The sequence below is a fragment of the Vulpes lagopus genome, chromosome 16 (genome assembly GCF_018345385.1).
Source record: "Vulpes lagopus strain Blue_001 chromosome 16, ASM1834538v1, whole genome shotgun sequence".
Taxonomy (NCBI): domain Eukaryota; kingdom Metazoa; phylum Chordata; class Mammalia; order Carnivora; family Canidae; genus Vulpes; species Vulpes lagopus.
Window position 1 is genome coordinate 54,679,447 of NC_054839.1, and position 16,102 is coordinate 54,695,548.

Here is a 16,102-nt window from a genome sequence, read left to right on the forward strand (position 1 = left end):
TTGGGATCCCTGGGTGGCTTAGCAGTTTAGTGCCTACCTTCAGCCCGGGGCATGATCCTGGGGTCCTGGGATCGAGTCCCATGTCAGGCTCCCTGAGTGGAGCCTGCTTCTCCCTCTGCCTGTGTCTCTGCCTCTCTCTCTGTATCTCTCATGAATAAATAAATAAAATCTTTTTTTAAAAAGCCCTTTGTTATCTGTATGAAGATTGCAAGATTTTTTAAATGGCTGTGTTTGGGATCCCTGGGTGGCGCAGCGGTTTGGCGCCTGCCTTTGGCCCAGGGCGCGATCCTGGAGACCCGGGATCGAATCCCACCTCGGGCTCCCGGTGCATGGAGCCTGCTTCTCCCTCTGCCTATGTCTCTGCTTCTCTCTCTCTCTCACTGTGTGCCTATCATAAATAAGTAAAAAAATTTAAAAAAAAATAAAATAAATGGCTGTGTTTGTTTCTTTATTAATATATTCTAAGTCATTTTCATATTGGTATTAAAAGAAATATTCATTCAATAAAAAATAATTGCCGTCAGAGAAACCTACTTTGATTTTTGAAAAAAAAACTTTCTAGAAGGAAAGTTGAATTACCTTACATAGAGGCATAATCAGATAGAAACTGAGGAAGACCTCCTCAGATTTGTGAAATAATCCATCTCTTCTGCTAAGCTGACATCTCTCCTGTCCATCCTCAATCTGATCTACCTCAGAAGCTAGAGTATTACCTTCTTTAGCAAGAAAAAAAGGAAAAGAGGAACATTTTTCCCAGTGAGGGTGCTCAGAGGTATGTACAAATGCTCATCTTATGCTACCCACATGGTGGAGAGGAAGGGGTTGTATGTGTTGTCCCCAACACTTCCCCGGGGGGACTCAGTGTGCTGGGTCATCTGGGTTCTCTACCAGCCAGTGTGCATTCAATTGTGCACAAGACGGCTTGTGATGCACGCCCTGGCAACATGCCAGCACAGTGTTTCTCAAACTGTGGTCCTCAAACTGCCTGTATCAGGATCATCTAGGGAGCTTGTGAAAGACACAGGTTCTCAGCCTAGTCCTAAAATATGCTGAATTCTAAAGCTCTGATCTGGCACCCAGATATTTTCATTTAGCAGACTATTCTTATGCACATTGGAGTTTAATGACGGCTGTCTAAGACCTTGGAATTCTTACTCTGTAACTTCTCTGGTGCTTAAGATCAAACTGTAGATCAGAAAAAAAAAAAACAAAACCTGTAGGTCAGTAAGCCTCCAATGATCCATTCCAGGCCTTTTCTGGGAGGACTGTTCTGGAACACTATGTGTCTGTACATCAGCACTATCTGTGGTACTTTAAAAACTTGTACATTCCTGAGTCTCCTCTCAGTGGTTCTGATTCACAGGCAGCTCCCTAGGCAATACCAATGTACACAATATTCTCTAGGGAAACTCTGGGCCCAACTCTACAAAGATAGTCCTCAGGAAAACAGCATTTGTTGGCTATCTTCCCAAGGCCTTTTGAGTGCACCCCTGCCTCCCATTCTTGATAAAGCTTGTTGATGGCAACTAACCAGAACACTAGTTTTTAATGAACTTACATGCACACAGGGCAGCCATAAAGTCTAGGAACAAATATTATTTTGTCAGATATTGTGATGTAATAACCATAAACCACTTATTTTATATCTAACTATGTTTTCAGACTTGGGGCATTCCTTTAGTTAAAATGTCGATTGCTTTGACTTGCTAAAAACTTCCGGGTTTTTATGGTGATGAACATGTGTGGCTCACAGAGCACCCTGGAATGGTGTGGCCGTGTGGACAGTTTGGTTATCCAGCCTTTTGTGGAGGTATGCTCATGTGAGGTATTGCCTGTCCTGGCAATGCTGGTGCACACCATGAAGGCATTGAGGCCTGAGCATCAGCAAACCATTTCTGTCTCTTACTTCCCCAACAAACAACAGTGACACCAAGGGAGAGCATCCCCAGGACCAAGAACTCCCTCTTTCACACCCAGCCTGGGTCTAAGCTCCTCTGTAGCCTTTTCCTAGGTCAGCCCTCTCCATAGTGCTCTCTTCTTTCTCTGAAACCAGGGTATTCATGGTCTGAGTCGCTACATGAGAACTAGTTACAGACTGTTTTTAAATAGCTCTTAAGTTGTGGTGAAGGAAAGGGGTAGAAAGAAGAATGATTTAAGAGTGAAAATGTGCAAACAAACAAAAAAGAAAGGTGAAAATTTGCAATGATTAGTAACATGAGTATTATTATTATTACAATAATCTTTCCAGCTCGCTGAAAATATGTTCATTGGAGGCAGGGACCATGTCTTATATTTATTTATATCTTCCATAGTATCTTACAAAGCCCATATGCTTACTAAATAGTTGTTTATTTGATGCAACTTTTTCTCTTGTATCTCTCCTCAGGAGTAAGACACAAATAACAAATTTTTGAGTGTTCAAAGTTTCTTTTACTGTAGAGTTTGTTGACTGTTCTGTAGATTGATTATTACAAAGAGTAGGATGAGTCTCAGATTAAGAGAATCTCTGGACATTATCTTTTCATTCAAATTCAGCCCCATCCCAGACTAGGTAGGTTCTTCTTGCTTAGTGGTCTTAGAAACCTATGTACTTCATTTGATCAAGCTGTCATTGGTTCTCTACACTACCCTCTTTATACAGAACTGCTCTGGAGGAGGCGATTCCATTATTATCTAAACAGAACTTTTGTCCTGTTACCTAGAGTCTTCCATAGCAGAAGACACATTCCCTTCTCAACCATCATTGGTTTACCATTTCCAGTAGGTCACAACTCTAGCTACACATAGGAAACATTGGGTAATTTTGTAAAATGCTGATTCCCAAGCTTCCTAACAAGTTTGATATAATTGGTTTGGAGTGGAGCCAGGGATTCAGTATTTTTTTAAATCTCTCAGGTTATTCTAATATGCAGCCAGAATTGAGAACACTCCACTTTTCTTATGCTCAACTAAGAGGTTCCTATTTTGCCTTTATCCCCAAATTTAGGTCAAAATTCTTGGCTTCAGGTTTCACTATTAAAGATTAATAAAAGCAAGTATAGACATTTACAAAAAGTAAGCAGATAGTGATATAGAGTATATCTACCCTACTTCCATTACCTTAGGGAGGCAGGTAGAATCCTCAGATATTTTAAAGGTTTCAAGGCAAGGGATGTCCCAAATGGGTTTAAGAACTACTTAGTTAATGCGTTAATTATAAAATGCTATGACATGGAAAGCTCTGGCAAAAAAGCAAGACCTCAAGAATCTTCACCAATCCTCTCTTCCCAAGCATTTCTCCCAATATTTAATGCTGGCAAAATTAAGGAGTCAAGAGATGTAATTTTCCGTGAGTAGAGGGTTGCCTTGAGTGGAATTTAGAGACATGACTCCCACTCAAATATGCTGCCCAGTGGGTGATGTTGCCAGCTATCACATCTAACTCAGTTTACTGCCCACTCAGTGCACTGTTTCCAGGATTTCAGATGTTAATTATCATGTAGTACAATAGCATGGGATATTTCTCAGCCCATCACTATGTTTTGCCGGGCACATAAGTGTCTAGGGGATATATGAATGGCTAATAAATATATGTGTATAATAGGCTTCACTAAAATAAAATGATTCATATTTGGACAAAATGCCCTCCTCCATTCATTTGAAGTTGTTTTATTTAATTTTATTCTACACTATTTCTGTCAGTAATCAATGGGAATGATGATGGCTTAAAATCTGCATGCCTAACATTTATTTTATCCAGAAAAATTAGCATATCTGAAATATATAATTACTTTATAAAATGTGTTTTTGAACACATTTAAAGAATGAGAGTTTTTATCTGCCAATTTCACTAAATAGGCACTTATTGGTATATAGGGAACTTGGAGGACAATTATAAAGGAACTCATAACCAATTGAGGGATGAGCCTGAGAAGAGTAGTATGAACTATTGACCTGAAATTGTCGTGAAACTGTGTCATCCTCCCAAAATGTCTGTGCTGGGAGCCAAGAACAACCATTTCTGTTTCTGTTCCACCTTCCTTGCTTTTTGTTTCTTTTTTGAAAATTTTAACAGATTTTCTAGGTTTAGCTTCTGTTACCTTTCTAAGAATTCAGAGATGTGTAATAGAAAAATCAAAAAGATTTGACAAGTTCGAAAGCCAGAGTGAGAGGCAAAACACACAGATGTGTGATTCTTGAGAGACTCCCAACCACGCTGGCTTCTTTTTAATTTGCAGACCCATTACATAGGTTTATCTTCTTTGTTCTCTCTTTCCCATTAACTAACATGTCAAAGCTGACCCAGCAGCATTTAATAGCTCTTTAGAGATAAAGAGGAATCTAGTGACACAACAGCATCATATACTTTTAAGTATTAAATTCTGTTCTTTTAAAACTGTTAATATTGCGTAAAAATGCCCAACTAACAGTTTTTCCTCTCCCAACATGGAGTACAAGGCTTTCTTGCTAACTATCTTAAGAATTATCCAAGAAGATCAATGGAACAGAAAAATTATCAAAACATGATGACCCCTGCTGCCATAATAAGGACAAGATAAAATCTAGAAAGTGGAGGGTGAACAGAAGACAATTTTGTGACAATTAGTGATTAACAATGACTTGAGGATTTTGAGCTACTACTGATCAATTGACAAAAGAAGAAAGAAGGAGGACAGTGGGAGGAGAGGAGGGAAAGAAATCTCTTTCTCCATATTGGTCTACTAAAGAAGACGGTTCTTTATTCTTGTTATGAGGGGCGCACGATTTTTTGAAGTTGAAATAGATTCTGGTTGGGAACTGCTGTGCTTTCTGTTCCTGCCTCTCTAGTGCCATTTATCATATTTTTGCTTCAGTTTCAGTATCTGTGACATGTCTTATATCCTCCCCTACTTGTTAAACCATGTAGTCTTCTTTGAATCCTCATAGCCCTTGTATTCAGTAGGAGCAGAATAAATGTTTATTGAATGAATAATTTAAAAAAAAGAAGACTGTTTTAAGCCTTGAATGAGAAACCAGAAGGTACTCTTCATTGGATACTATAATTTCCATGGTTAGAAATTGGAAAGTAAATTGTTCATTCAGCCTCCTTACAGGAAAGTGGTGATCGACTTATCCTTCTTTGCAATTCTTTCAAGAAAGTCCAAGGAAATTTATAATGGGCAATAATCTGGCATACATTAAAAGATGTTTAGAGCCATATGTTACACAATTCCAGAGGCAACATTCATATAAAGGACTTATTGTTTTAGTAGGTGTGACTCTCAAACTATAAACACAGAAATGTAATGAATATCCCTTTATTTTCTATATCTTAACTTAATTTCTGACTCTAGACTTTCTATCATTCCTGCTTGGAGAAAAAAATTAACCTCTGCCTCTCTTGGAAACCTCCCCTGCTCCAAATGTGTCACTGTTCTGAGATTTTGTGCATCTCCAAGTGACCTCTACAGGGAAGCCAGGTTTGAGCCAGCTCAAGTGACAGGACCCCAGCAGAGAGGGGCTGTGGGTGTGCCACTATAGGGTAGCAGCTGCAGGGGATGGTAAGAAGTCATTTGGAAGGTATCTACTACAGAATGGTACAGGCTAGAGTTAGTTGAATGGGGTTTTTAAAAATAATCTGTAATATAACCTAAGTGGGAGAGTCTACATTTGAAAGAACTACAAAGAGCAACCTCTGAGTAAATAGGTCTTTGCTCTTTCTACTAGGCCCTACTCCTCCACACTGGGATGAGGAGGAGAGATGGCAGTGTCAGCAGTTGGAATTAGAAGACAGCAGTAGAAACAGCCTACATGTCCTACTCCTGGTACCCAATCAAAGGCTGGAGTCAGACCTCAGTTGACAGGAGAAGAGAAGCTTTAGTCAAAACAGGAAATTAAAGTTAGACTTATGCTTACCTAATGATGAGACTGTAGCTATAGTTGAGATCATCCAGAATTGCTATAAGGTGGTACACCTGGATGGCTCAGTGGTTGAGCATCTGCCTTCGACTCAGGGCATGATCCCGGGGTCCAGGATAGGGTCCTGCATCAGGCTGCCTGGGAGGAGCCTGCTTCTCCTTCTGCCTATGTCTCTGCCTCTGTTTGTGTGTGTCTCTCATGAATAAATAAATAAATAAATAAAATCTTAAAAAAAAAAAAAAAGAAATACTATAAGGTCTCTTTGAGATGATGTAGGGAGGAGACACCCATTAGAACATGGATGATTTCTTCCCTTATGCTTTATATAGACTGTGTAATCGAAACATCAGAGCATGGTGGTTGAAAGCACCTGGGTCCAAATTCTGGCTAAGCCATTATATCACTGTGTGACCATACACAAGTTACCTGGCGTCTCTGTGCCTCAGTTTCCCCACATATGAAATGAGAATGATTATATTAATAGGATTTACTTCATAGGGAAGTTATGAAGATAGAGTTAATGTTTATAAAGTGCTTTTGAGAGTGATGAGACATTGTAAATGCAAAAATAAGTGTTTTTTGATGGTAATTTTCTTGTTCTTTACATTCTAGAATCTCTATGGGGCAGTGAATTGCTACATGTGCAGCAATCCTTAGTTGGACAACTCAAGACTTGGTTGAGTCCCCCAACTTGGTCATTCTCATAGGGGTTCCTGACTTCTTCAGAGCACTTGCCAGCTTTATTATTCAATAATTAATCTTATAATTATTTAACATCTGCCTTCTGTGCTCAGTTATAAACTCTAGAACTTCAGAAACCACATGTGTTTTTCTATACTGTATTCTACTAGTTTGCACAGAGCGACTGCAAGTATTTTTGTTAAATTAATCAATCTGTTAAAATGGTAGGTAAGGGCAACCTGGGTGGCTCAGCGGTTTAGTGCTTGCCTTCGCCCTAGGGCGTGATCCTGGAGTCCCGGGATCGAGTCCCACATCGGGCTCCCTGCATGGAGCCTGCTTCTCCCTCTGCCTGTGTCTCTGCCTCTCTCTCTGTCTCTCTCTGTCTCTGTCTCTCATGAATAAATAAAGTCTTTAAAAAATAAAATAAAATAAAATAAAATAAAATATTAGGTAAGATGGGAAGAATGGGCCAAAAGGTGTGGCAACATGCACCAGACCACCTATCTAGCTGCTCTGTATGAAAAGTCAGGAATTTGGGTGGGTGGGATGAGTAGGCCTAAATTACATTAATCCTGAGACCCCTTACAGTTCATGCAACTGTCAGAGTCAGCATGGTGTTATATCTGACCTGCTGTAGGTTTAGGGATTATAGGATATGTTCTGGCAGGTTTTATTCAAGCATTTGTCAAAATAAAATTTATCAGGTTATTTCTTTTGACTTTCAAGTATCAACCCATTAGCTACTTTAAGAGCTAAAAACAATAAAAATATCTGAACTCAAGTTCTGGGCTCTAAAAGAGAAACTTAAACTTTTGTATTGCTATCTCTTCATATTTATTTAATATATTTTAAAACTTAAGAAAGAAAAAAGTCTAGGTTGCTCGTAGGCCTTGTGGTTTGCTCCGAAGATAGTAGTTTCAGTTTAACTTGGACTAATGGGTAGATCAGCTGAGGATTACTTGAAGAAGAGAGAATTATATTAATGATTACAGACAACACTGATTCTTACGTACTTCATGTTTTGAAAATCTTTATGATAGAATAATATTCATAGAACACTGTATAAGGAAGGATGGCACAGTTAGGATTTCATGCCCAAAATAACCGAGGGGAGCTACAACTAGCAGATGAAGAATACTGTAGATTCTCAGGGATATGTTCTCTTCTCTCCTTGCACCAAACAGTCCTCCCACACTCACCCACCCACCCTCTGAATCTCAGTATCTCTGATTCAAACATGTTCTTTTACCTCTTCCCCAAAGTATTCAGACCTATGTACTGTGGTTGTTCCTGCATACAACAGCTGTGGTTTGAAATATCTAATCTTTTCCTTTCCTCTTCATCCAAATCCTATCCATCATTCCAAAGATAGCTCATGCTTTTCATTTCTCTGAAACATAGTGATACTTCATTATGCTTACCCTTTCAGTGTTGCTCAAGTGATTCATCTGTTTCATGTCTTACTGGCACAGTGTGAGATAAAGGAGAGAGAGAACTATGTACTGCACATGATATTCTGTTGCAGAGAGATGCAGTTAGTAGATGTATACAATTGTTGAATAAGTGATCACGAATTTTTGAATAAATGGTCCAGAACCTTGGAATAGTTAATTAAATCAAGTTACATATCTTTGTGGTACCCAAGCAAATGTCTAGTATTTCTTAGGTGTTCAATAAGCATTAACATTCTACTTGTATTCTGAGATACTGAATTGAGTTTTAAAATAAACCAACAAACCAAACAAACTACTTCCCAGGTATGTTTTGAGGTCAGCTTTATCTTCAGAAACGTATATATTTAGCAGGATACTACCATATTTAGAGAACAGCTATTTAAAATGTGACCCTGAGGTAAAAATTAATTATTAAGAGAGAAAAGTTAAAATGTGTTCAATGTACTGAATTTACTTAATCCAATTCCCAACCCATCTTTTGCTGTGCCTCCTAATCCTAGACAACAGAACATAGCAGAATAAAAATGGCAAAACTGATTTTAGTAGGCTCACCATGGATTTACCCTAATCCATATCACTTAGATCATTAATTCCAATTCCCTTTTTCATAGATTTATACACCATTTCTTTCTCCTCAAATGTGCTAACTCTGCACCATCACCCTTGGCTGTTATGTCTCCTCTTCATCTAAACAAGAACTCTTTCCACATCCTTCCTTCCCTAGATTTCCTTTTCCTTCTCTGACTGGCTCATTTCCTTTAGCATAATATTATCTAGCTCCTAAGTCATTGCAAATGGCATTCACTCATATGTGGGATTTAAGAAATAGAACAAATAAAACAAAGTGGAAAAGAGTAAAAAAAAAAACAAAAACAAAAAACCAAGACTCTTAATTATAGAGAAGCTGATGGTTGCTTGAGGGGAGATGAGTGGGGGGATGAGTGAACTAGGTGATGAGGATGAAGGAAGGCACTTGGGATGAGCACAGACAGGGTGATGTATGGAAGTGTTGAATCAATATATTGTACACCTGAAACTAATAACTAATATTATACTGTATGTTAACTAACTGAAATTTAAATAAAAACTTAAAGAAAAAAATTCTTTTTCTTAAAGTCACTCTCTTTTTTTCCCCATTCTTTCTCAGATGTGATCTTTCTCCTCAAGGTTACTCCTTTCCTCTCTACCCTGGAGCCTCTTCCCACCTGGCCTTCCAGGATCCACTCCATGGATTACTGTCTTGCATATTCAATGTTGCCCTTTTCAAGAGCTCTGCAAGCATAGTCAGATTTCCCAGACCCTAGAAAACCCTCTTCTTAACCATTCTTGCTACTTATAAATTATTGTTGTATTTCTGGCTTTTCATTTACTATCTTATTTCTCAAAAACACAATCAACATATGTTACATGTTACCTCCATCTATCTGCTTTCTTATTTTGATGCATGGCATTCCTCCAGTCCTCACACCTGAGGCTACAGATTCTAGTCCTAAGTGGTGAGCTTGTGCTTAGATTCTACGTTAAATCTAGTCATAAGGAAGCAATGATCACCCTTTAGATTTCCAGTTCTGAGTCTCTGTCAAGTGCTCCAACCTAGAAACAGATTCTGCTTATATCACTACTACTAGAACTTGCTGAAGCCAATCACCTGTTATCTTCTGTTTCAGCCTACTGCTGACCCCTGTTACACTCCTTTCTCCTCCTTTCATGTTTGGACAAATAGGCATCAAAATGTTAACTTCATTATTGGTAAAGCTGATTGAGAGATGTGTCTGTAGATGTTTGGGCCAAAAGCTTTATTAAATGGAATTTTGTCCTATTACGGCAGCCTAGAATGTAGTTGCTCAACTGGGTTTGCAAGCTAGTTTATAGGAAAGAGTCAGGGGCTAAGCCTTCTTCCAAATTAATTTTTTTAAAAAATCACTTATCTGTTGGGATGGAAGATAAGCTAGAAATGTTCCTCCCATAATTTTCCATTCCTGGAAAGTAGATTGGACATTCTCTTCCCTTTATGGAAATATGAGTCATAGGCAGTAAATGTTTCACACCATCCATCTTCTGCCTCCCTGCTGGGGTTTCTCCTAACTCCCTACTATGCCCCAGAAAGCTTGTCTAATCTTAGCCACTGGACCAGCCTACCAAATAAACTCACTCCACTACACTGTGATTTCTGCCTCAGAAATCAACCTAAGATCTTAATTACTCAATCTAGTCACACCTTTTCAGTCCTTATCTTTCTCTGACTTCTCAGCTTTAAAATTTTGATTACTTCCATTTGTGGAAAAAGAGGCGAAGATCATGGAGTCATGCATAATGCTTCTGTACACTAAGTTTCTTGGGTAATTGCCGTTGTGTCTAATCAGAAGAGAATTCCCTTAATAACCAAGTCCATCTATTATAGGCTTTTTCTAAAAGTCGACATTCATGTAAAAATGACTTTCAACTGATATAATGGAGGGATAAGAACTTTGGATTAAAAACAGATCTGAGGTTGGGTTTAAATACCAATTCTGACACTTATTAGTTATATGACTTTACCTAATTTCTCATTGCTTCAGTTATTTTATTCACAAATTGAGAAATTTATAAAATAATTAGTACTAATTTTATTAATAGTAGTTAATATATAGCAAATACTTAATTTTAATGTCTAAAGACTTTATATACATTATCTTATTTAACTCTATAAGTCCATGATGTAAATCCTATTATTATTCCCACTCTACAGATTTAAAACTGAGACCTAATGATGTAAGAGATTTGCCCAGTCACACCACCAGTAAGTGATAGTATGGAACTAAACTAGTAAAACATGTATTAGAACTCAGGTTTATATAACTTCGAAGTTAAAGCTCTTCACAATTGAGTTTTCCTTCCTTCTTTCTACTTACTGTGTACAAAGACTGTTTATACTTACCTGTACAGTTCCTTGTACAGATTATAAAGTCACTTGACAGCTAGCTATTATCATTATTATCCTCAGCAGCAGTAGGGTTATCGCCATTCCTATTAAACAAAAGATCACATTCTAACTTGACCAGCAGTCCTCGTGTAGTCTTTTATCAATTTATTATCATGTTTCTGCTGAAAGGGCTCAACTCTTTTTCTCTGAACTTTATAGTGTTGTTCATATACTAGGAAAAAACATGGCACATTCCTTTATAAGTTAAGCACAGGGAAAAGTTTCCTATGACATGAAATACAGAAGCAATAAAGAAAAATATTGATAACTTTACATACAAAATTAAACAACTTTTGCGTGGCAAAAAATAAGTACCCTAAACAAAGTAAAAAGATTAATGACAAACTGAAATAAATATTTGCTACTTGCATCACAAACAAAAGATTATTCTGACATCAAGACAGACATACTGACAAATGAAATGGAATACAGAACCCAGAAACAAACCTTCATATATATGGCCAAATGATTTCTGACAAGTGTGTGAAGATCATTCTATGGAGAGAGGAGAATTTTTTCAACAAAGAGGGCTGGAAACTGGATATTCCCATGCAAAAGAATGAAGTTGGACCTTTACCTTCCATCAAATACAATAATTGAGAGAAATGGATCAAAGACCTAACTGTAAGAACCAAAACAATAAAACTTTTAGAAAAAACATAGAGGAAAATCTTCATGACATCAGATTTGGCAAGGATTTCATGGATAAGAAACCAAAAGCCGAGGCAAAAAAAAAAAATAGATAAATTGGATTTTATCAAAATTAATTCTGCACATCAAAGGACAGAGTGAAAATCAATTCATGGAGTGGGAGAAAACATTTTTGAACTATATATCTGATAAAGGATTAATAATCTAGAATATATAAAGAACGACAACTCACCACCACCAACAAAAACAACTAAATTGAAAAATGGACAAAGGACTTTAACATTTCTCCAAAGAAGATATACAAATGGCCAATAAGCACATGAAAAATGCTCTACATCACTAAACATTAGGGGAATGCAGATAAAACCCAAATGAGATACCATTTTATATTCATAAGGATGGCTATTATAAAATAAGTGCTGGAAGATGTTGAAAAGTTGAAAAACCTTGTATACCACTCTGGTGGGAATATAAAATGGTATGTAGAAAAGTAGGGTGGTTTTTCAAAAAAACTAAACAGAATTACCATATGATCCAGCAGTTCCACTTTTAGGTATATACTCAAAAAGAATTAAGAGGAGGGACTCAAACAGACATTTGTACATGAATGTTCATAGCAGCATTACTCATAAATAGCAAAATGGTAGAAAAAACTCAAATGTCTATGAAGGGATGACTGAGTAAACAAAATATAGTATATATGTATATATATATATATACACACACACATATACACACACATATATGTACATATATACACACACACAATGGAATATTATTCAGCTTAAAAGGAAGGAATCCTGACACATGCTACAACATGCTACAACATGGATAAACATGACCCTATTCTAAGTGAATTAAGCCTGACGCAAAAGGACAAATGGCATACAATTCCACTTACATGAGGTCCCTAGGGTAGTCAAATTCATGGAGACAGAATAGTAGTTGCCAGGGACTAGGAGGAGGAGGAATGGAGAGTTACCATTTAATTACTACAGAATTTCAGTTTGAGAAGATGAAAAAGTTCTGGATGTGGCTGGGACTGAGAGTGGGTGATAACAATACAGCAATGTGAATGTACTTAATGCTACTGAACTGTACTCATAAAAATTGTTAAAATGATAAGTTTTATGTTATATATATTTTCTACCACAATAAACAACAACCACAAAGATTTATTATTGCTTATATGAGGTCCAAAAAAATTGAGAAGGAAAAACATCAACTCAATTTTTTTAAAACGGTAAACAGAGGGCAGCCCGGGTGGCTCAGCGGTTTAGCGCCACCTTCAGCCCAGGGCGTGATCCTGGAGACCCCGGATCGAGTCCTACGTCAAGCTCCCCGCGTGGAACCTACTTCTCCCTCTGCCTGTGTCTCTGCCTCTGTGTGTGTGTGTGTGTGTGTGTGTGTGTGTGTGTGTGTGTCTCATGAATAAAAAAAATAAAATCTGTAAAAGAAAGGGGAGGGGGACATAAAAGGAATTCATAGAAAAAGAAATGCTTATGGCCTTTAAATGTATGAAAGATGAACAAATTCAATTATTAGGGAAATGTCAATTAAAATGCATTTATACAAAAGTTCACTCTCCTATCATGTGGGCAAAAGTCCAAAAGCTTGATAATGTACTCTGATGGCAAGATTTTGGAGAAGCAAGCATTCTCGTATGTTGTTGTTGGTGAGAATACAAAATGATTCAATACCACAGAGAAAAATCTGGTAATATCAAGCAAAATTATGTATATACTTTAAACATATACACATATATAAATTATATATAAAATTAAGCTTAGCAATTCTATTTCTAGGAATAGGAGTCTATTCCAAAGATATACTGGCTAAAATAGAAAATGACATTTTCAGGGAGCCTGGATAGCTCAGTCAGTTAAGTGTCTGACACTTGATTTCAGTTCAGATCATGATCTCAGGGTTGTGAGATCCAACTCCACATCGCCTTTTATGCTGGGTGTGGAGCCTGGCTAAGGTTCTCTCTTTCCTTCTCCCTCTGCAACCACCCCCCTCCATATCTCTCTCTTAAAAAAAAATGACAGGGGTACCTGGATGGCTCTGTTGGTTGAGCATGGAGCATCCAATTTCACTTCAAGTCATGGGATCTTGGGGTCCTGGGATTGGGTCCTGGGATTGAGCACAGTGTTGGGCTCCACACTCAGTGGGGAGTCTGCTTGAGATTCTCTCTATTCCTCTCTGCCCTTCCCTCCACTCATATTCTCTCTCTCTAAAATAAATAACTAAAATCATTTTAAAAAATGACATTTTCACAAGGAGGCATTCATTACAGTACTGTTTTTAGAAGCAAAAGATTAGAAACAATTCAAATGTTCATTAAGAGTTGAATAAGCTATATGGAGATGGGAGGGTAAAAAAAAGAATTGAGTAAATTATGGATATCCTTTAGAATGGAAAGCTATGAAGCTATAAAAAAGAAATTAGACTCTACATAAAAGAATTGATCTGAAATAATTTTGTTAAAAATAACATAATCATTGTTATTTTGAAACAATAAATACTCATTGTGATTTAGCTACTAAGATTTTCAGCATCAGGGAAAAAATATACCTATGAAATTCAAAGTGTTTTAAGTAAAACTACATGTAATCTTTGAGTTAAGAATACAGTATAGGGATGACTAGATGGCTCAGCAGTTAAGTGTCTGCCTTTGGCTCAGGGCATGATCCTGGAGACCCAGGATTGAGTCCCACATTGGGCTCCCTGCATGGGGCCTGCTTCTCCCTCTGCCTGTGTCTCTGCCTCTCTCTCTCTCTCTGTCTCTCATGAATAAATAAATAAAATCTTTAAAAGAAATACAGTATGAACTCATGATTTTTTTTTGTCCAAAAATACTGATGTCTCCTACCCCTGCCCACTGGAAAACCTAGGAACAATGAAAACTCAAGTTGCCCTTGTAATCTTAGGTTGCATTATTAGAAAATGGTGTCTCAAATATAGCATGAAATAGGCTTCTACAATAGCTGATTAGACTATGCCTTAAGTATCAAATTCTGGTCTGCCCCTTTCACAGGACAATATAGAGGGAGAGTGTAACCAGAGAAGTATGACTAAGATGGTGAAGGGACTTGAACTTATGTCATTTGAGTTATTAAAAAGAACTGGGGATATTTAGCCCAGAGAAACAGTACTTGGGCTGGACATGGGCAAACTATTCCTAGCTTCTTGAAACACAACTAATAGTCACTTTTTAAAAAATGTAATTAGAATATATTGTTCATGATGTTTTGTAATTTATATTTTCTCTTAACTCAGTCAATGAATTCATACTCTTGGTAATATGCATATTAATAAATACTTTTTTCCAGTATTTATTAAGGTATATTTGGCCTTTCATTTTTTTTTTGGCCTTTCATTTTTTTGTTCACTCTTCCCTACTGCCCACCATTTTTAAATAGTGCTACATTTTAATTCAGATTCAAAGAATGTTTATGATTTCAAGTACTTGGGACAATATCAAACTTATTTGTTGAAATCATGATGTATTAGCAATTACAATAGTTAATATCACAGAATACACATTTTCCCTTTGGTACATGGGATGTTAAATCATGTTACTATGGTTGCTTATCAGCTACTTGGTGCTTTTCCATTTCTCTATGTATATTATTTTTCAAATAACCCTGGCTAAAGCAGCCATAATTGTACGAAACTGTATCTGAAAATTAAAGCATCTGGGAAACATCCTAATGAAAGCTCAAAACTCCCTTAGTATGAAAAAATTAGCACTCTGTAAGACCTTAATAAGCATGGTTAAGGATACCTCTGATGCCAAAACTCTGAAAAGTGCTCAAAACCCCTGTGCCATAAGCTAATGGAATATTGTAATTCTAAGAGAAAAAAGTAAAGAATTTTTGAAAGTGTTTAAAAGAGAGGCAATATTCAGTGGTATAAAGAGTAATATAATAGACATAGGAAGTTGGTTTCCTGAAAATGATTTTGCTACAAATGTAATTAGGAAAGATATAAAGTGTGTCATTGGGAAAATTATATTAAAATTATAGTTAAACCTTGTAATTATGCATAACCCATATGGAAACAATAAAAACAAAGTGAATTTCCCCAAATTATCCTAAATATGCATTAAATTTATGATTAATATACAACATTCTATTAAGAGAAATGTTCTGATTTCCAGTTTTAATACCTTTTTCTTTCTATTCCCATACTATAGTCTCATTTATTGAGTTGTATTTTCATAAAGCTTATTATAGCTTTCTTTTTTAAAGGGTAAAACATTCTACCTAATTTTTCAGTATATAAAACACTTTAAAAAGCACTGTACAAAGTATTTATAATTGAGGAAGACAAAAACATATTTCTTGTGGCTTGTTAAGTATGTTTACTTTCATTAGAACTAACCTTAAAATATTTCATTTTCTAGAAAAGCATTTTAAAAAAAGTTTTGGTCTTTATAAATATTCACACTTTGATTTAAAATCATGAAAGTAGG